This window comes from Lissotriton helveticus, chromosome 10, assembly GCF_964261635.1.
Source record: "Lissotriton helveticus chromosome 10, aLisHel1.1, whole genome shotgun sequence".
In the NCBI taxonomy this organism is placed as follows: domain Eukaryota; kingdom Metazoa; phylum Chordata; class Amphibia; order Caudata; family Salamandridae; genus Lissotriton; species Lissotriton helveticus.
In genome coordinates, this window is record NC_136071.1 from 610,077,062 (window position 1) to 610,100,329 (window position 23,268).

The 23,268-nt window shown below is 43.3% G+C and overlaps 1 protein-coding gene across 1 annotated transcript in view; it reads left to right on the forward strand.

The window, feature by feature from the left end:
• Positions 1–23,268, forward strand: part of TXNDC11 (thioredoxin domain containing 11) — a 450,106-nt gene that overhangs the window by 199,201 nt on the left and 227,637 nt on the right. The gene's annotated exons all lie outside the window — the stretch shown is intronic.

Here is a 23,268-nt window from a genome sequence, read left to right on the forward strand (position 1 = left end):
TTAGGTTTCTTTAGTTGAGCATTATTTGTTATCACCAGATCTGGGATGAGGAAAGTAATGTGGTAGTGGTGGTATGCCCAATCACAGGAGACTAAAGATTAAAGTACAATGGAATTGGCCTTAGCAATGATTATATCGAAGGTCGCAGCCTTGTTGTGTGAAGGGTTTTGCAGATTTGTATCAGGTTGAGGTCCTCTAGGAAGGTTTTAATTCTATTTACTGCAGAATCATTCTGGTCATTCCAGTGGAGGTTGAATCTCAAAGGAAGATCTGGGTGCAGTGCTGTTACGCATTAGAAGAGATGATTTCCATAATGTGTGTAAGGATGAGGTACGCTGCATGTCTTACTGCTGACCTGCAATTAAGTAGCGTGCATTTCAGTAGATATGGTATCCACAGAGGTGGTCTGAGTGATTTACTGCTCTGGAGTTGGTCCTAGGTTCTCTGAGTGGGTTCTAGGGAATTGTTTGGATGTGTTCCAGAGTGTCTGTGTAGTCAGATGATGTTGAGTTATAGGAGAAGAGGGGGAGTGAATGTCTCTGTCAGAAAGTGGATCTTAGAACCTAACCGGTCTAGGATATGGAATAGTTCTCCATCTTAGGTGAGGAGAAATCTTGATTGTAGAGATCACGTGGGTGGGGGGTGAAGGCAACCTAGTCTGGAAGTAGGCAGATTGGGCATGGTTGTAACTAACCTTTCCAGGAGTCCTGTTGTGCCAACCATTATTCAAGAGCTCTAAAGTTATGTTTATTATGCCTTGTAAGTCAGCCTTAAGTTGTTATAGGTCCAGTGAGATCTTGTCAAGTCTGGATTCTAGTTATGTGTGTGAATGGGATGGTGTGGTTTGTATCCTGGGGCAAGGTGGGGGCGTGCCCAGGACTGTGGTGTTGGGATACCTCTGGTCATATAGAACAAGTGGAGAGGTGGATAGGTTGGAGATAGAGTAGTTTAAGGGGGTAGAGTTCGAAAGCTGGCTGCATTAGAACACTGAGGTCATATAGTTCATGTTGCTCTTCAGGTGTTCAGGTTCAGACTCAGAGGTTTTCCTTGATCGGCCCTTGGGGAGTATCATAGGGAGGCTAATAGCATGAATGTAGGTGTGTTTGGAGGTTGACGGCCGAGTAGGGGTAATGGTGTTAATACCATAGATGTGTATCTCTGGGTCTGTTGGTATGGGGGTGAAGTATGCGTGAAAATCAGTTTGGCAAATCCAGTGGGGGAACTTATGCTTCACCGTAGGTGGTGAGAGTTTGGTGTTATGTATGTTGATCACCGTGGAGGGGAGAGGTAGTGAGAAGTGTGGTGTGCTGGATGTGGTGAAGAAAATCAAGGATACTACTTTTTTGTGTGTGTTATCTAATGAACTAGGACAAACCTGGGAGGGGGTTTGTTCATTGTTAATCACCACATTTCTGAGGTTCTAGAAAATTTCACAGAATAATTCTAGGTTGTGGTCAGAAGACTGGATTAGGATAATCCCATTGCTATATAGGGATATTATTGCATCTGCTCTGTAAGCGTAAGAGGGAACTACAGAAAGTCTTAGACCATGAGGAGTTTTCCTAGCTGTGGTGATCAAGATCAAAGAGTACAGGGCTTTTGTCCATTGTGCTTGTCTTTTCGTGTAGAGGATAAGATCACTTATAGTAGCTCCTGTTTTCAAGCAGAAGTTTGGGTCGGAGATTAATGTTTTTTTCAATTGTCAAATAAAAGTTATTAATTAAATATCAGTTGTCAAATGATAAATATGGGCGTACTTTTGCCGTATTTATTTTCAGAACTCGAAGGAGATTATGAAATATATGAACTTGACACCAATTCATTTCATTATAATTACTGTTATGGACATGTTTAAACATTGACACTTTTAATCAAATTTTCTCAACAGATGTTTCTGAATTTCATTTGCCCTGACCAAGTCTACATTTCAAATACAGTTAGAATAGTTGTGGTTGCTTTTTTATGGTGCTTGGGTGTCTTTCTGACCTAACAATTATAGTTAAACAAGCATTAGAAATGCAATCGGGCTCGGATTTATTTGAGTTTGAGCTAATGGCATTGTAAATGCCAATGTATTGTTGCTATGTGTTATGGAGTGTGTTCATGTGGTGTGTACTGCCAGTGATCTCCTTGTGAGTGTGAGAATATTGCACCGTTACTGCCTGTGATGTCCTTCTTGTGAGTGTGAGAAGCTTGCACCTCTGCTGCCTGTGGTCTCCTTGTGAGTGTAAGAAGATTGCACTGCTGCTGCCTGTGATGTCGTTCTTGTGAGTGTGAGAAGCTTGCACCGCTGCTGCTTGTGATGTCCTTCTTGTGAGTGGGAGAAGCTTGCACCTCAGCTGCCTGTGGTCTCCTTGTGAGTGTAAGAAGCTTGCACAGCTGCTGCCTGTGATGTCCTTCGTGTGAGTGTGAGAAGCTTGCACCGCTGCTGCCTGTGAGTATGAGAAGATTGCATTGTGCATCTCTGTGCTGTGCCTGTTCTTTGTAAGGGACTCTTGCTCTGTTGCTGCTGCTGCCTTGGCACAGTACCTGCTGTGAGTGTGTAAGGGAAGCTTGCACCACTGCTGCTTGTGATGTCGTTCTTGCGAGTGTGAGAAGCTTGTACCTCTGCTGCCTGTGGTCTCCACTACTCTACTCACTACTCTGCACTCACTACTCACTACTCTACTCACTACTCTGCACTCACTACTCTACTCACTACTCTACTCACTACTCTACTCACTACTCTACTCACTACTCTACTCACTACTCTACTCACTACTCTACTCACTACTCTGCACTCACTACTCTACTCACTACTCTACTCACTACTCACTACTCTACTCACTACTCTACTCACTACTCTACTGACTACTCTACTCACTAGTCACCACTCTACTCACTACTCACTACTCTGCACTCACTACTCTGCACTCACTACTCACTACTCTACTCACTACTCACTACTCTACTCACTACTCTCCACTCACTACTCTACTCACTACTCACTACTTTCTACTCACTACTTTCTACTCACTAATCTACTCTCTACTCTCTACTCTCTACTCACTACTCACTACTCTGCACTCACTACTTTACTCACTACTCTACTCGCTACTCTACTCACTACTCACTACTCTACTCACTACTCTGCACTCACTACTCTGCACTCACTACTCTACTCACTACTCTACTCACTACTCTACTCACTACTCTGCACTCACTACTCTGCACTCACTACTCTACTCACTACTCTACTCACTACTCTACTCACTACTCTACTCACTACTCTACTCACTACTCTGCACTCACTACTCTGCACTCACTACTCTACTCACTACTCACTACTCTACTCACTACTCTACTGACTACTCTACTCACTAGTCACTACTCTACTCACTACTCTGCACTCACTACTCTGCACTCACTACTCACTACTCTACTCACTACTCTGCTCACTACTCACTACTCTACTCACTACTCTCCACTCACTACTCTACTCACTACTCACTACTCTACTCACTACTTTCTACTCACTAATCTACTCTCTACTCTCTACTCTCTACTCACTACTCACTACTCTGCACTCACTACTTTACTCACTACTCTACTCGCTACTCTACTCACTACTCACTACTCTACTCACTACTCACTACTCTGCACTCACTACTCACCTCACTACACTACTCACTACTCTCTACTCACTACTCACTACTCTGCACTCACTACTTTACTCACTACTCTACTCTACTCACCTCACTACTCTACTCACTACTCTACTCACTACTCTACTCACTACACTACTCACTACTCACCACTCACCACTCACTACTCACTACTCACCCCACTACTCTACTCACTACTCTACTCACGACTCACTACTCTACTCACTACTCTGCACTCACAACTCACTACTCTACTCACTACTCTGCACTCACTACTCACTACTCTACTCACTACTCTGCACTCACTACTCACTACTCTGCACTCACTACTCACTACTCTACTCACTACTCTGCACTCACTACTCACTACTCTACTCACTACTCTACTCTCTACTCTCTACTCTACTCTCTACTCTACTCTCTACTCACTACTCTACTCACTACTCACTACTCTACTCACTACTCTACTCACTACTCTACTCACTACTCTACTCACTACTCAACTCACTACTCTACTCACTACTCACTACTCTACTCACTACTCTGCACTCACATCTCTGCACTCACTACTCACTACTCTACTCACTACTCTACTCACTACTCTACTCTCTACTCTACTCTCTACTCTACTCTCTACTCTACTCTCTACTCTACTCTCTACTCTACTCTCTACTCTACTCACTACTCTACTCACTACTCACTACTCTACTCACTACTCAACTCACTACTCTACTCACTACTCACTACTCTATTCACTACTCACTACTCTGCACTCACATCTCTGCACTCACTACTCACTACTCTACCCACTACTCTACTCACTACTCTACTCACTACTCTACTCACTACTCACTACTCTGCACTCACATCTCTGCACTCACTAATTTGCACTCACTACTCTGCACTCACTACTCACTACTCTGCATTCACTACTCACTACTCTGCACTCATTACTAACTACTCTACTCACTACTCACTACTCTACTCACTACTCTACTCACTACTCTACTCACTACTCTACTCACTACTCTACTCACTACTCTACTCACTACTCTACTCACTACTCTACTCACTACTCTGCACTCACTACTCTGCACTCACTACTCTGCACTCACTACTCTGCACTCACTACTCTGCACTCACTACTCTGCACTCACTACTCTGCACTCACTACTCTGCACTCACTACTCTGCACTCACTACTCACTACTCTGCACTCACTACTCTGCACTCACTACTCACTACTCTGCACACTCACTCTGCACTCACTACTCTGCACACTCACTCTGCACTCACTACTCTGCACTCACTACTCTGCACTCACTACTCTACTCTCTACTCACTACTCTACTCACTACTCTGCACTCACTACTCACTACTCTGCACTCACTACACTCTACTCACTACTCTACTCACTACTCTACTCACTACTCTACTCACTACTCTACTCACTACTCACTTCTCTACTCACTTCTCTACTCACTTCTCTACTCACTTCTCTACTCACTTCTCTACTCACTACTCTACTCACTACTCTACTCACTACTCTACTCACCACTCTACTCACCACTCTACTCACTACTCACTACTCTACTCACTATTCACTACTCACTACTCTACTCACTATTCACTACTCACTACTCTACTCACTACTCTACTCACTACTCTACTCAGTACTCTACTCAGTACTCACTACTCACTACTCTACTCACTACTCACTACTCTACTCACTACTCTACTCACTACTCTACTCACTACTCACTACTCTACTCACTACTCTACTCACTACTCTACTCACTACTCTACTCACTACTCTACTCACTACTCTACTCACTACTCTACTCACTACTCTACTCACTACTCTACTCACTACTCTACTACTCTACTCACTACTCACTACACTACTCACTACACTACTCACTACTCTGCACTCACTACTCTGCACTCACTACTCACTACTCTGCACTCACTACTCTACTCACTACTCTACTCACTACTCTACTCACTACTCACTACAATCGCAATTCAGATAATAAAAAAAAATCGCGCACTAAGGAATGTGTCTTTCCTGAGCCCTAATGAAACTTTTTTTTTTTTCTTTAATAGGATCTCGGAGCTCCGCCCCGAGCCCTAAAAATGTATGGAACGTAGAGCTGAACTTTGGTTGTTCCTGTTATTTCAGTAGGTGATTTGTACCACCCTCACGGAAAGCGCCATTTCTCATCCTAGGTGATGGTTGGCGCTTTGGAGAAGGACCAGAAGGAAAGGGCAGAGAATGACCTCAGCATGTGAAGGGCAGAAGTGCGTTCTCATCTCCCCAAAAAACATAAGGAAAGCTCTAAAAAAAAAGTGGTGATTCAGGCACGAGCCGGCTGCGGTACCAGCGAGGCAGAACAGGTCACCACGGAGAATCATAAAACTGCTAGCAAACAAACACCACAAATGTCCAGCCATGAAGAATCGCCCGCGCAGCCTAAAGTACAAGATTCTGTTAGCAGCGCAAATAATTGCAAGACGGAAATGTGTTCTTCTGGTCTTAAAAAATAGACATTTGAGGAGGATTGTGCCTGGGGGAAGGATCGGTTATTTTAAGCTACGGCTGTGGACGCCCTCAACAGCCTGGAGTCACAAGTGCAGCCCTTGCAGGGCTGACTCAGGCTTTTATCCTCCTAGAGCCGTACAATCTGTAAGACTGATTGTGTAACGAGCCTTGTATGAAATTCCCCTGAGAGATCCCCAGCGCATACCAAAAGGTGCATACAGTTACTAAAAGTCATAAATGCTAAAGATGGAAAGGGCAGCCAGGTATGAGAGATTTAAAAAAAATGCGCGGGGTCCGTGTTTATTAAAGAAAACAGGGCACGCACCCCCGGCTGTGGGCTGAGATGGCACAGTGTGCGGCGTCAGAAAGCATCAATTAAAACAAAAAACGAACACTCCATGTCACATACCCTAATGCCAGTGAAATAGATCGCGGGGTTCAAGCTCCTGCTGCGCACATCTGTGCATACCCTGTAGAACACAGCATGAGTTACCAGGGGAGGCGACTCAGCCTTTCATCCATTCGAGGTTGATAATAGGAGTACCGTTCAGCTGAATAGTGCTACCTATATTCCTACATACATTACTTACAGCGCCTAGACGCAGGTCCGCATGGGTTTGTGCTGTACTGATGACGGACGTAAGCGTGCTCGTTTGATTTGCAAATGTGATGTTTCCAGCATGGGAGAAAGAGTTTGTCATTAAAAAAAAGTCTAAGGGCTCCTGTTCGGGCGGCTGTTCATGCGCGCACACAGAGCTGAAGGGAAAACAAACACAGCAGTGCACATGCTCCCAGCACCATCTGCCTTCAATTACCGGCACCTCGGACAGCTGGTAATTGAGGATTTATGTATTCTTCTGCGCGTGTCCGAACACAATATGCAGGCCACTCATTCGCTATGCCTGTGTGCACCTGAGGAGGACGCGCGCCCGACAAACGCACTGCTCTATGGTGAACGCGCGCACACCATCTGGAATGCATTACACGGCCACTCTGACAGCTCCTAATTAAAATTAATGCACTGCCGAGCACGTAACCGCTGAGAAAATGCCCAAAATGCCGCCCGACAATTACATCTGCCCAATCGCATCACGACTACTAAAAATACATCACCGCAAGGACCAATCACCATTCAGATAATAAAAAAAATAAGGAATGTGTCTTTCCCGAGCCCTAAAGAAACTTTTTTTTTTTCTTTTACATTAGGATCTCGGGACTCCGCCCCGAGCCCTAAAAATGAATTTCCTTTGTGCCGTCGATACACCCTAATGTGGAAGCTTAACCATTTGTGGGAGTAAAAGTGTAACCCAAACCATAAACACCCAAGAAATATATGTCTTCCAGTCCTCCCATGGTTGTTGGATCGGAGACTGTTTTAAACATCAATTTCATAAAGCAGTCTGTTTCTGTGTTAAGGCATCTCCCCAAACATCAAATCAGCAGAGTAGAACAATTCAGTAAACAATGGGGGTAACTCAGTAACTGACTTATAAATTAATAAAGCCTTAAAGGGTTTTATTACAGAAATTCAAAAACTAAGCATTACAAAATCAATGCTATGAAGGCTCGCATTATGTCAACGTCAGAAAATATTCAGAGTCCCAGTGGGCAGCAAACATCATTAGAAAATTAGACAGCATCCCTAGCAGCACAGAAAATCTCAGGAAAATGTCTGGCTCGCCGCCAAAATCAAGTGTTATATACACACAATTCTTCTACATTAAGTCAGCATTGTGCAATTTCTTCGTGGTGTGAGAAAAAATATAAATTCTTCAGCAGATCCGAGCACACTGAAAATAAACGTCATATTGCTTTAGCACCTAAGCACGAACCCATTTTAAAATAATTATTCAGCACCCTCTATGCTAATGTCATCTGTCGATGTTTGAAAAAATATGACACCTTGACAATGAGACGTTCGCTGACTAAATAGGACTAGTTGAAAGTATGGTAAAACCTAGTAATATTTATCAGTAGTGCATTCGAGCCATGGAAAGTTCACCTACTCAAAACAATACATCAATCAAAAATAACCTAATATGACCTCGGCTGGACTGTGTGCTACTGAGTCTGTTAGAAGTAGCTATGCATGAGAGGAGGAAGGGGAAGCACGAATGAATGACAGATGGCTTCGACATTGTCCAAGATGGTGTTTTACACAGAAATGTGGCATAACTCAAAAAATGTAATAAATACACTTATAGCCGTCAAAGAAAATGTGTTTGAATGGCAATTATACTGTATCAGTCTGAGATTTAATATAATGTTAAAATTCTTTTTGGCGTTGTTAATGGTACACAAAAATGTAAACCTTTCAAACAATTCTAAAGTGAGTATAATCTTTCTGGCACCAACAGTTGAAATGACACAAATCTTTGCAATGACTGCTCAAGATATTTAAAGGCATCTGTCTTTTGTTTGAAATTGACAACCCCTTAAAAAACTAGAACTACAATCTGAAGACAGTAAAGGCATATAAATGTGTGGGAGGAAATTGGAACAGAGGCGCTTTTGGTGTCGCTCATAACAGATGCATTGTAACTATGCACAGGCATACAGACTATGGAGTGCTTTGTGTGCCTGTCAGTTAAGAAAGTGTCGTATTGATCGATTTAGGTAATCCATGATAGAACAGTGCTCAGATATGATTAACAAAGTTGTGACAAATTCTGGGAGTTCTGTATAGTGAAGATTTGCCTCTATGGCATGAGGATATGGTAATCAGTCCGAGTTGTAAACATAGCCGTGCCTCGCACTGGTTCAAGATGAGTTGCCAAGTGAGTCTTAGAAACATTTGCTGGAACAAAAGTACAGATTGTTAAAGGTGTAAAACAGCTGCTCATATACAACCACTCCCAACTAGCATGGTGGAGGGACTAATACTTTTATTACACAAGCTGTGTAGAGATCAGAAAGATTCTTGTAATTTTGGCCCTCTGTCGCATATAAATATAAAAATTACTTTTGGGCCAAGATTATCCCTGTTATCCCTACTTCCTTTGTTAACAATTTGGTCCATCCAGAATAAGCAATGTGTATTCTAGGAAGATGGATGAGGCTCAGCCTATCTAGTTGTTATTGCGCCATTAAATGATGGCCTTGCTACTATGTGGCTACAGTGGTCATACTCAATGCAGAGAAAGTCTTCAGCTTTGTGCCTATCACCGATGCTGAACCAGTTGGAATTTTTTATATTAATTGATGTATTTTACACTAACCCAGTGGACATACCTCTATGGTAGACAGTGTGGGGTACCAGGCAGTGTGCCACCTCTGCTGCCTTTATTTATTTTGCTTCAGCTTTGGGGGGCTTAGGGAGGTTGATCTAGAAAGAAATGATGGGTATAGGCATCATTGCTCATAGCATGGAATCAGTTCTGTCATTGCATGCGAATGATGTATTGCATTGATGCTAAAGTTAATCTGCCAGGTACATTGGATCTTGTTGATTACTTTTGGGAATATCACAATAATAAATAAACTGGAAAAAAATGTTATGTATTGTAATTTAGTAGCCCAAACTTGCTAGCTAATCTTCCGCTTCAGTTGGTACCCTCAACCAAATAAATATCTGGGTGCCATCTTGTGCTTGATCAAGGCAGATATTTTTTGGAATAATATTGGACACCTTTTTAGGTGTAAAATTGGACTTGGCTTCAAACTGCTTAGTCTGCAGCCCACGGTTAATAAAATGCTAATCATTATCAAATTCCTATGGGACTTGGTCAATTCATCCACACCTGATGCTACATTCTTTCAGAAGTGTAGGTCACTAGTAAGGAGGTTGATCTGGGCTGGCAAAAAATCCAGAATCAAGTGGATATCTTACCAGACTAGAGCACAAACGAAGGCTACAGGTTCCTGATAGTTATGACTGGGTTACAGCCACCAACTACGGCATGGGGCCTACTGGACAGATCTAAATGAGACTAGTCCCCATATACATTCCGGGAAAAGCTGTAAGTCACAAAAGTAATTCATTATTTTTTTAGGCTGTCAAAGAAATCCGATGATAACTGTTGGTTGCCCCCTACTGGTTTAAGGGAAGATATGTGAGAGATGGTGGCCTTCTAGAGACAGGAAACTTCCATTTCTGCGACTCAGATAGCACCCTCTTTGATCAATGGTTTGTCATCGCAGTTGTGGCCTCAACCATTGATAAATTCTTCTCCAAATTGCAACTAAATGGAAGGGGTTGGGTGGGGGATGGGGATCTGCTTTCTCTCCTACTTGCAATTCGACAGGGTGGCAAAACCCTTTTTACGAATCAATAAGACTTTTCAAACTCAAATGGGCTTTGTAAATAGGAAACATTTATTTTACAGTTGAAAACCCAGCAGATTTCATGAATCAAATGCCTTGTAACCCTAAAATACCTTTAAATATCAGGTTATCTGTTACATAGAGGGTAAATAGGAATATCTCCTACCTTTTGTAGCCACTGTTCTTTTACAAGAGGTGGCTCCTCCTCTGGAGCAGAGGAGCGCTGCCCCGCCTGCTGTGAGTGCAGCACGCAAACACAGATAAATAAAATGACATGAAAAAAATAAATAAAACGAAGTTCGTTACCTGCGCTGCATCACATTTGGCGATGCAGCGTGTGCAACAAAATTCGTATTCGTTTTTTCGGTACTTACCTGTAATGGTCCATATCCCTCATTTTACAACCCTTCACCTTGACCCTCCCCGCCCTGACCTCACCGCCCCGGTATAACGCCCTGCACGGGCCGGGCCTGGTTGGAGATGCGTTCCACAAGCAGGAAAGAAGTCCTTCCTTTTCCTGCTGTGGAAAGCAAAGCGGAGTGTCACCGATCGTCCTCCTAAATTTATGGTGAGTTGAGCGCCTTTCGGGCCCTACCATTTCTTATTTACGGCAGCTTCCACTGTTTTTTGTACTATGCCCCTCCAATAATGATTGTGGCTATTATTAACTTCTTGCGCCTACTTCATTTTCTCTGCTGCTTCATCCTTATAACAGGAAGTGATGTCACAAGGTTAGGGCTCTCTTTAATGTTGCTTGTAGTATTTCTTCCATTCTATGCATTGTTGTCCACCTCAAAGTGAATGCTTACCTCTGCAAAGACTATGTAAAAAATGTTAACCCTTCAATCCGGTCAATGGGAATATTATATTAACAAGTGATTCCGTCCGACATTACAACTAGGCTTTTTATCTTACTTGATACTTGATCTTTTTCATTGAACTAGGCAGGAGTTGGCACTAGTCTCCTCGTGTGCTGCTTAATACTTGGCAATGGGCTCGAGATGGCACTGATATTTAGGATTACTTACCACTCGGAGCAAAGTAGCATTAAACACTCAGGGCCATATGCATCATGCATTTTACCAGTTGCAATGGCTCGATTTGCAAAATCAGGCTGTTTGCGACCGGTAAAATACATTTTGGTATGTATTAATTCCAATTTGCGATTCGGTAACATGTTACCGAATCTTAATTTGAAATTGCAAATACATACAGAATCGATATTAGGAAGGGACATGTTTAGGGCTTCCCTTCCTATTACTGAATTGCAGCGGTATGTAAGAATGTTTTGCAACTGGAATGTGGTTGCAAAACATTCACATCTTACTCCCTACTTCAAGTAGGAGGTAACCCATTCAGGCCCGGACTGGGGGTTGCGGGCACCGGGCAATCCCCCGGTGCGCCGCAAGGGTGGGGGCCGGTTTTAGGCCCTGGGGGCCGGTTTTAGGCCCTGGGGGCCATTTTTGTTACAGGGCCGTTTTTGCAGCATAGCTGCAAAATCGGCCATCTAACAAAATCGTCCGAAAACCGGCCCCGGCAAAGAGCTCGGTCGCACCCCAGGGGGCCGGCCGAGCACTTTGCCAGGGCCGGTTTTGGTTCTTAGTCCGGCCCTGAACGCATTCGCAAATGGGAAGGGGTCCCCAAGGTACCCCTTCCCCTTTTTGAATGGTAGTGAAAATATTTTTTGCAGAGCAGGCAGTGGTCCCACTTTTCATTTTTTCTTTTTTAAACGCATCCCATTTTCCTATTAGGAAAACTGGCAGCATTTGACTTAAAAATGTTGCTTTATTTAAAAGCAAACTCAGACATGGTGGTCTACTGTCCGCAGCAGGCCACCATCCACGTGTTTTTAATGATTCACAAATGGGTTGCAAATTGCCACCTACCTTATGAATATTAATGAGGTAGGTCAATTGCGAGCCACTGGGATTCACTTAATGAAACTCATAGAGTTTCGTACATTAGGAATGCAAATCGCAATTAGGTAATTACTATTCCCACTAATGATGCATATGGCCCTTACGCCTTAGTATTTGACCTTGAAACTCGGCTTGAGGCTTGATTTCGGTCATTGCATGGTAAATGACATGGCTTCAGGGCATAAAATTCACTGAAAACGACGCAGTAGTGGCACATGGCTGCACCGCTCCCTAATGCACAAGCTCTCCGGAAGGGCATTTGCTAACTCCCTCGGCCCTTCCGTACCCAGAACCACCATTTTCTAGAGGTAGCGTCATTTGATACTGATGGCTCAAGCATAGACCGTTCTCTTAAAGTGCATGTTCGTCTTCTTTATAGCTTTAAATTACCAATTAAACGTACATTAGCTCCTCAGTGTCAAAGTGACATTGAGTGCAGTTTTTTTTTATTTATTTCTGGCTAGGTCTATTCCTGTTCTCGCTTTGTATTGTAATTATCACATTATCAAAACCCACTTATTCATCATGTTACCCTGGGTCATTAACTAATATTGTGTATGAATATTGTAAATTGATAGAAGGCGACTGCTGATTTATACGGAAACGTTCTTTAAGCCTTGACTGGATTACTTTCCTACTCGTCTAACTTACTGACTAACATTTCTTTCTTGTCTACAGCCAGGGTAACCATGTCAATGTCATGGTATCTTTACTGGCTATCGAGAAAGATGCCCATGTTTGATGAAAGGAAAGAAAAACTGTGCGAACGAATACATTGCATGTAAAAATAGTGCTTCTAAAGAGCTTGTGCTAATCGGGGTTGTTTAACCATCAAACATAATAACCTAGTAATAGAGACCTAATTACATTGAAAGAGCACATCATGAGTGAACCATGAACAAGGGGGTGTACGCTGAAAGGAGGTATCTTAAATACCCATTTATTCTCTCCAGCAATTAAACGCAGAGTTAGTCATGACATACATCTTAATATAGTCACTAATTATGATGCATAGATCAGAGCAGTGCTGGGTGGGTGTATGAACACACCACAATGGTGCATGGGCTTTCTCTTTAGTTGGTAGGAGTCTGCCACATACTTCAAGGGTTAACCCTTTAACTTTGTAAGGCTGATGTGGGGCTGTAAGAACCATCAGGTGGCCTGAGGGTGCCTAGTTGAACCGTCTCCTTGCTTATGTCATCATGAATTGTAAGGTATCTGCTGATGTGGATTGGTTGAATGCCTGTGTGACTTTAGGTTGCTTGAGGTGAGTGGATGTATTATTGGATAGAGAGCTTTTCATTCCTAGTGTGGTTGCTTTGTAAATATTGGAAGTCAGGAGAGAATGTATTATGTTATGCAAGAGGTTTTGTGAGAGTGTGTTTTCCTGAGGAGCTGTAGAAGCAGTCACGGCCGGCATGATTCGCGCGAGGGGTGGTCATTTTAAATACAAATTAAATAAAAACGTACCTTTTGGCGGTCCAGTCCCGCGTCTCATTGTTCTTCCTCACAGGAAGCAGTCGCAGGCAGCTTCCCTCCCCTCCCCTAAGCCAATCACAATGCTGCAATGGCAGCGTTGTGATTGGTTGTGATGCCTACCACACAGGCATCTATGGGGAGGCCGTTTTCTGCAGGCAGGCTGCATGTAGCCTACATGAAGAAAATGGGAGAGTGTGCATGGCTGGTTTGGTCGGCCCTGGGGGAGACCAAACAGTCAGCACCCACAACATTGGGCTGCCACTCCTCCGTGACCCACGCGCCCACCCTCAACAACCTTCTTCTGCTTTCTCGCAGTGCGAGAAGCAGAAACATAAAATGGTATTTATACCATTTTATGTTTCTGCTTCTCGCACTGTGATAAAGCAATAGGGCGACGCCTCCCTACACCCACATGGAGGAGCCGCCACTGTGTGTGGGAGTGAAATGAGTACTTGAAATATTCTCAGCAACTGGTGATGGTCGGGCCTGCTTTCCAGACCATTGTTTATTTGTTTATTTATTTAAAGAGTTTTATATAGCGCTGGCTAGACCTGAAGTTTTCAGAGCGCTTTACATGAGAATCAACAATGTAACAGAAAAAGATCAACAATTACACAATACATCAAAAAAATAGGCAATACTATTAGGAGAGGAGAGAAAGGAGAGAGAAAAGTAGTGGAGGGGAGGTGAGGAAGGGAGGATAAGGGAAGAGACAACAAGGAGAGACAAAAGGAAGTCTGTCTAAAGGTCGACTGGGTAGGTGACCACCAAGGATGGAATCCACGGCCCATCTCCCCTATAACTAAACTAGGTAGCTCCATCGGGCATTGTTGTTCACCCACTATGCCTCTCTAGACCGAGACTAGCCATATGTATATTGGGTTAGTCTGTCTCTATTGGAGCAGGACTAAGGCTGTTGGGCACATGGCTGGTTTCTGTCTGGGGTGGCATGGGGCCATACAAACGATGGACCGGGACATGGCTCTGAATAATGCCCTGTGGTGGAGATTAATTCAAGTTATAATTTTCTTTTTTGTTTTCCTCATTGCTACTTTATGTGAGTGGCCATCCCGCCTTAATCAAATTCCCTGCTCAACGTGACTTTGCAGAAAATATTTTACAATCTTGTTGTAATCCCTTGGAAGTTGGATGGGCTGTACTAGTGAGGAAGTGGACCCGGGAGGGGAGGGGGGGCAAGAAGAGCTTCCGGGTTCCACAGCTCTGCTGCTCCAGCTTCGATTAAGCATAGTATTTAACTCCTTATCTGTCATAAAACTGAAATAGCTAAAATAGGAGTACAAATGTAAGTCTCTCGGCCAGATTGCACTCGGGATTGGTAGAACCGGTGTTTTCCAAACCGGAGTTACAATTAAGGCTGAAGTTACATTTTATTTCAGCGAGTATGGCTTTGCAGCAAACAGCTGCCACAGTGTAGCAATTTGCTTGGCTGTATGATACACTTTAACATTGGAAGGGTGTCATTTCCTGCACTCTGCAGTTCATAACTCTACTTGTAGCAAGCACAGCAGGGTGCTTTGTGCGAAGACCTTTGACGTACAAGAGTTATTAATAGCAGACATGTTCAGTAACATCTTAGTGTCCTGATGGAGTCTGGAGCCCCCTCTCCCCCCCCCCCCCCCCCCGCAATGGGACGATGGCAGAGCATTCTCAGAGTATGTGGATCTGGGTTCTGTTAAGTAGACTCTAGGTCACGCAGAGGTCAAATATCCACAATTGCTAACAGAAGCAAAACAAAGGGATACATGCAAGGCATGTGGCATTTCTCACCCTGCAGCACAGCAGGATTCCTTTCTTGCCTCTGCTAGTGTTGGATTGCCTCTGTGGGAAATCCAAGTGTTTTCCAATCTCTTATCAATGGTGCAGCAAAGCCCTTTAAAGGGATTGTAACTTAACTTGGTTTTACCAGTACACATGGTGGGGGTGTGGGAATCTTTCACTTTAATTGGAGGGAACCATTTTCTCTATGTAATTCATTTTTTTAAAAGCAGCAGTTGCTGTTTGCGGGCCTGCTGATGCCCAAGTGCATAGGTGGTTGTGTAGCTATCACACCTTTGAACAATGTCGCACCCAGCCAGGCAGTAGGAAGTCCCATTATCGGTGTTTCCATTTGGTCTCAAGGCACTCTTGCTACACTACTGCTGAAGCAGCTGAGCCTTCTGTATGAGATCGCCATTGACACATCAGACAGCTTCTAGCTGGGTGGCTACCCCGGCTCACGGGGTACCAAGGCTTAAAAATAAAATCATCACATTTAATAATGGGTGTTCACTTGTTGAGAAAGTAGAACTAGTGTAAAAAGGCTACCATGGCCCTTAAAATATAGTCCTGTTCATTTCCAGTGTTCAATTGTTCTAGCTCCTCCTATAAATAACCTTCAGTGTTTTTAACTTGATCAAACTGCAAACCTCCCCTTTTGCTGATTAATACCCTTAGGCCCTCCGGCATGTTGGAGGTTAGTATGTACTTGAGCAGTATTGCCTCCAACCGCAACAAAACTCAGAATGTTTTATAGGACTTAAATGGATGCATACTCAGGTGAGAAAAAAAATCAGTTCTAGGTGTTAGTTCCAGTGATAAGTCCCATGGAAATAATAGAATACATTTTCTACATACTGAGATGATTATCTGTATTTTTAGTTGGTTTGCATTTTCAAGAATGACTTGATGTGGGGCATGTAGGTAGGCTTATCGTATACTGATGAATGCCCTTTCTGTAGTAACGCAGTGCATTTCATAAACGTGTTCCATTTTATTTGTAAGGAGTGAAATACCCAATACTAGGGACATTAAGTCCTGCTGTTGGATATTAGTGCATATTAGGGCACTCTCTCATGGCTCGAAACCTGGGTGTCATGATTGATCCGGCCCCTGCGATGGGTCAACAAGTGAATAGGACAATCTCCACTTGTTGGGGTATTATCAAGATCCTGCGGAAGATCAAACACTATCGGTCCCTGCAAGCCCGCAAGCAAATTGCGGTCGCATTAATAGCCTCTCGGATCGATTATTGTAATGCCTTATACGCAGGAATAAATAAGGGCCTGTTACAGCGACTACAAAGTGTGCAGAACGCTGCGGCTAAGTTTGTGCTGGACATGCCCAGGCGCTCGTCAGCCACTGCCGCTAGGAAATCCCTGCACTGGCTTCCGATTGAAGCCAGGATCTCCTTCAAGGTTTTCTGTTTGATTTATGGGGCCTTGACCAGAAAGGGGACGGGAGGAATAAAAGATCTGCTGGTTCCGTATGCTCCCTCCAGAAACCTTCGTTCCTCCAAAAAGCTCCTGTTATCAGTCCCCTGCGTTCGAAGAGCTAAGTGGGGAGGTAGGGCCTTTTCCAGTCTTGCTCCGAGATGGTGGAACACTCTGCCCTGTGAAATTAAGTCCCTGCCATCAATGCAAGCCTTTAGAAGGGCTCTGAAGACATGGCTTTTTGCCAAAGCTTACCCTTAGTTTTGGGATCTGCCTTTTATGATTCTTTTATGATAGGCGCCTTGATGCCTTCGGGCTAAGTTGCGCTATATAAGTTTTTATTCATTTCATTTCATTTCAGGGCTGGGCGTAGTTTGCGATGTAGCGCTTTGCAAAGCTATGCTAAGTGCACTTCGCACTACGCGAGCTACGCGTAGCACTACGCGAACTGAATACTACCCTGTTTGCACTGTGCAAGATGCCGTTTTCAATGATTGCACAGTGCGGACAAGCATCCGGCACTGTGCAATCATTGTAAACGGCATCTTGCACAGTGCGAGCTGTAGTTTTCTGCCGCTTGAGGAGATTTTTACTTGAGCGGCAGCTTTCTCAACGTGGACTGGTAGTTTCTCATCGAGAGCGGTCGCGAGAATATGCGACCACTCGCAATGAGAAACCTGACCTCCCGCGTTGAGAATCTCGCCGGGAGGTTTATTTTCCACGCTTGCGATCAGCAACTTGATGTTGCTGATCGCGAACGAGGAAAAAATCTCACCGGTATGTCATTTTGCTTGCTCGCGGTCGCCAACTTGATGTTGAGGCCTGCGAGCAAGCAAAAAATTACCACTGCACTACGCGTTTTTTTTTATTTTTTTTTATTTTAAGAGTTTTCTATAGCGCTAGCTGGACCCTAGGGTATCAGAGCGCTTCACAACATGTACATTTAAGAGCAGAGAGCGGTACTGATACTTGAAATAACAAGAGTGTAGGGGATGTATAACAAAGGCACATAGAAGGGAAGGGGCGGCGGGAAGGGGGGAAACAAATCGAACAAGTCTCTGAGCGGATTCACTGTTCAGAAGGGTTACTTGGTTTGGGGCAGTGACATCTGCCATCTGTTCCTTTGAGATCGTTCGAGGAAGAGGGCTTTGAGTAAGATCTTGAATTTTGGAAACAAAGGGGTCGTCCTGATGTGAGGGGGAATGGAGTTCCAGATTTTTGGGGCGTTTTCAGCGAATGATTTGGATGAGGTTTTTTTCTTCCGTGTTTTCAGCGGGATGAGTAGCATGGTGTTGGAGCTCTTGAGGCTTCTAGACGGATGTATGACGTTACAACGCATACTTTTACAACGCATTTTTTACAACGCAACATCCATTACAACGCATTCCATTACAACGCATGCCATTACAACAAATTTTTATAAACTACCTTTACAACGCTTACTACCTTTACAACGCATACCATTACATTGCATTGCATGTATGGTAAGTATTGGATAGTGTAGGGGTAAAAATTACTATTCTAACTCCACTGGGTGCAACAGTAGGGTAAGTGTTGGATAGTGTAGGGGTAAAAATTACTATTCTAACTCCAGGGGGTGCAACAGTAGGGTAAGTGTTGGATAGTGTAGGGGTAAAAATTACTATTCTAACTCCAGGGAGTGCAACAGTAGGGTAGGTGTTGGATAGTGTAAGGGTACTATGCGTTGTGATGGTATGCGTTGTGATGGTATGCGTTGTGATGGTATGCGTTGTGATGGTATGCGTTGTGATGGTATGCGTTGTGATGGTATGCGTTGTAATGACTGCGTTGTAATAACATGCGTTGTAGTGTCATGCGTTGTAATGGTTGCGTTGTAATGGCATGCGATGTAATGGATGTTGTGTTGTAAAAGTTTTGTTGTAATGGTAGTGCGTTGTAAAAGTTGCGTTGTAAAGGTTGTTTCCCCTTCTAGACTGGCCGGCCCTTTTCAGTTTGGCAGCTAAGTATTCAGGTTTGCCTGAGTGCAGGGCTTTGTGTGTGAGGCAGGCTGTTCTGAAGCTGGCTCTCAGCTCAATAGGGAGCCATTTAAGTTCTTTGGCGGGAGTGATGTGTTCGAATTTCCTGGTTCTGGTGACCATCCTCACTGCTGCGTTGAAGGTTGTCTTCAGGGGGGCACGGTGTACTGCTGCGGTCCCGGTAAGGGTTGCAATCCCATAGTCAATTCTAGAGAGTACCAGCGCTTGGGTGGCTTGTTGAAGGTCCTTGGGGGGGAAGGAAGGGTTTGATTTTGTAAAGTAGTTTCAGGTTGAGAAAGGCGCTTTTGGCAGATCGTGAAATATGATTTTTCATGTCCAGTTTCGGATCTAGGGTGATGCCAAGGGATTTTACTGATTCCGTCAGGGTGAGGTTGCCGTTGAGGGCATCAATTGGTTTGAGCCATTCTTCAATTAGGGGGTTGTCGTTTTTGTTGGAGATGAGGAGCACTTCCGTTTTCTCTTGGTTGAGTTTCAGGTGATTGTTTGTGAGCCAAAGTTGCACCTCTTTGAGAGTATTATTAAGTCTTTGGATGTCATCAATGAAGTGGTTTCCATATAAAGTTGCGTATCATCAGCATATAAGTGAAAGGGGATGTTGGATTTCCTGAGTAGAGAGATGAGGGGTTCCATGTAAATGTTGAAAAGCTGCGGGGAAAGTACAGATCCTTGGGGGACACCTCTGATGACGGGGTGGAGATCGGACTCAAAGTTTTTAATTTTGAACGGTTGTGGAGAAAGGAGGAGAACCAGTGTAGGGCCATCTCCTGAAGGCCAGCCCTCTCTTGCAGAGCTTTGATGAGCAAATTGTGGTCAACTGTATCGAACGTAGCCGATAGATTTAGAAGGATGAGAAGACAGCAGTGATCCGAATCCAATGATTTGAGGATGTCATCAATGACATTGAGGATTGCCGTTTCGGTGCTACAGCCTTTTCTGAAGCTGGATTGATGAGGGTCAAGGAGATTGATATTATCGAGGTTTTGGGTCAGCTGAGGGAGTACACATCTTTCCAAGATTTTCCAGACAGGTCTGAAGTTATTCACGTCCTCTGTGTCTAACCCCTGCTTTTTCAACAGAGGAGTGACTTGGCCTACTTTGAGGCAATCTGGATCGCTTCCAGAGCTCAGAGAACTGTTAATAATCTTGCACCATACTGGGGCTAGGACAAGCTTCAGGTCTTTGATCAGGTGCATGGGAAGCTGATCGAGGGCGTGTGAACAGGGTTTAGCATTGGAGATTAATTTAACTATCTCTTCTTCCTGGATGGGGATGAAGGAGGACCAGTATTTTGTGGGCATCAAGGCTTTGCACTGTACTACGTGCGAAGTAGCGCAAACTACACAAGCGTAGCATAGTGCTTTACCCAGGCCTAGTGCATATCATGCTTTGCCCAGTATGCTTAAATTATCTAATAAAAATGTCCTTGCCGTCTGTCAAAACAATGGTTGCCTATTTCATAAGTATGGGTATTGTCATCCTTCTTCTAAGAAATTTAGAATCTCATACAGCTGCGATACTCTCAATATTCTCTAAATTAGATGGCTGTTTTCATAGGATGGAGAAGCTGTTCCAAATCCAACTACCATGTCCATGATGCGGAAATAAGCTCAGTTGTGGTCCATAATCGCTTTCATTTCAGCAGATGACCTAATTTCTCCACCTGGTTGGTGCGTTGTTAGGTCCTAAAAAAACTAGCTTTTTTCCTCAATCTGAATTTGTGTTAACTCAGCATTTCCTACCAGGGTACAATTTCTAATCTCCATCAATGTCAAACATTTTCCTTGTAAGATTTTAAGGCAATATTTTAAAAAGAATTCGGTCAAATAAATTTGAAGGAAACCAAGTAGAAGGATAAAAGAAAGTAGGATGGTATTGTAATTTCGAAGCATAACTGAATTACTTCCAATTGAAAAGCCCAAAACTGAATCAGCGGATATAGTCTGGGACAGTTCTCATTGGGAAATGGGTGGCATGGTTTCTTTTTTATAGGCACAGTTGCTATAACTGTTCCAGATAAACCTATCAATCTCTGTCTCAATTTAGAAATTGGAATTTAGCTGGAACTTGGGTATGCTGGTCCTGGAATAATAACATAAATGTTAGCAGTAAGGCTGTTGTAACGTAGTTCACCCAGCCAATTAAAGGCATCAGGAGATGTTTCTTTCCCAACATCATCTTCACCTAAACACAGGCTTAGGAAAAATTAAGCTTAACAAATAATCTATTCTGTCCGGAATATTATTCTACAGATACCTACAATTTAGTGCACTGATGGTCTCTCCAATGTCCTCAGTATCAATGTTTCAGGGCATCAGGACCTTGGTGTTCCCAGAGTTCATCTTATAGCCGGAAAGTTTCTCCATGTCCTGGTAAATGTAGAGTGCTTTTTGCCTTTTTTGATTTTATTCTCTTTTGGCTTCTTTGAACACATTTTCAATATATTGCTTTGGTTGCAAATCCCTTTGTGTTAATCGTATTCAAGAGATGGGTCAAGAAATAATGCTACTTTGCTACTTTATTCATTTAACTTAGTTCTCTGCTAGTTTTCAGATGTATCTAAAGCATTACAAAATATGATTGGTAATGCAGTCCTTAAATACTTCCAACACACGGGCTCAGTTCTTCACCATACTTACCCAGATGATTTGCAAAGGAAGTAGGGTAAATATTTTATTTCACCCATAATTATACAGCCTTCTGTTTCTGTCTATGAACTGGGAAATTACTTGATGTTGGAACAGTAGCCATAGCCATAACTACAAAAAGATTGGCTTACAGCTACACCAACTCAATGCAGGCCTAATTTGCTCTGTTTCAATACATGTTGGATAACCATTGCATGTTCCAGAATCTTAAAGGTTGAATACGTCCCAACATGAAACACTGGTCCTTACTCCTTAATGGAGATGAATTTTTATCCTAACTGTATGTAGATGTTCATTCTGTCCAAGTGGCATTTCCACATTCTTATAGCAGGAGTGAAAGAGATTGTTGACAGTTGTCGTGGATTTTGCGCTAGACCAAGCACACAACAAAAGGCCTCCCTTGCTGCTCACAAGGATTATTAGCCTGGTGTTGTGTCGATGGTGATATTTTGAGACGTTCTTCTAACAATCTGAATCTAAAAGTTTCATTGAATTGAAGTTGGTATTGTTAATTGCTATCACAGCAATCTGCATGTTTGAGAGCCCAAAAACGCAGGCTGTTCCATAATCTTCCTTAATTGCTATCCAGAATTATCTTGCATTAAACCTAAAGGAAGAGGACTGTTCAATTGCATGTTGAAGATTTACGGGACATATTATCTGTTGTTTCTCCTGCAAGAATGAAGGTGATGGGACTGCCTTGTCTATTTATGACCACCTTGAGCTATCTATTACAAGACCGACTACACACTATTAGAACCTCACCTCAGCTTGCCATCCAGAAAATCTACAGCCATCCTACTTAGCCCAAAGCTAAACCATGGCTGAGTTTGGGTCTGCTACCCACTTTAAGCCTCCAAGTGGGGTAGGCATTTAACTCAAAAAGCCAAACTCGAGCTTTCACATTGGATGGCGGTGCTGTGGGTATGATGGCATCTCAGTGCCTTTACTCATAAGACATAGCTTATCCATTTATGCCCTGTGAAGCCACTCGTCCGTTGTTCGTTTGGAACATCTGATCTCAAGCGTGTCCAATGCAGAGTATGTCAACATGGAGAAGTAGGATTAGGGACAATCTATCCATTACAAGCAATTCTGGTTGGTCAGTGGGACAAGGTGTTTGAGAGAGCTAAAAAAATATGAATCAGTTTCAGGGGGAGAGGCGATCTGCATTGATATCAGCTCCCGCAACCTTTGATCGCCTGAATTTCGAAATGTGAGTGCTTCATAAGTATGTGTGCATGCCTGCACTGTAATTCTCACTTAAATATATTTATTTTGTATTTTTTTTATTAAAAGGAAGTAAAGTGCTTTACTTGTAAGAAGTGAACTATGGGTGGCGGATATAAAATGAATGGAAGGAGTCAGTACTGAGTTTAACTAGGGAAGTATGGAAATGTCATACTTCCAAAGTAAGGGCGACATGTTATTGTTGGGCTCACTCCTCAAGTGTACCTTAGCAACACATTGACATCGTATGATTAATTGCTTTGATGTGAGCTGCGGCTGACTTTCCTATCCTTAACCAATTTTATATTTTCTGCCAACAG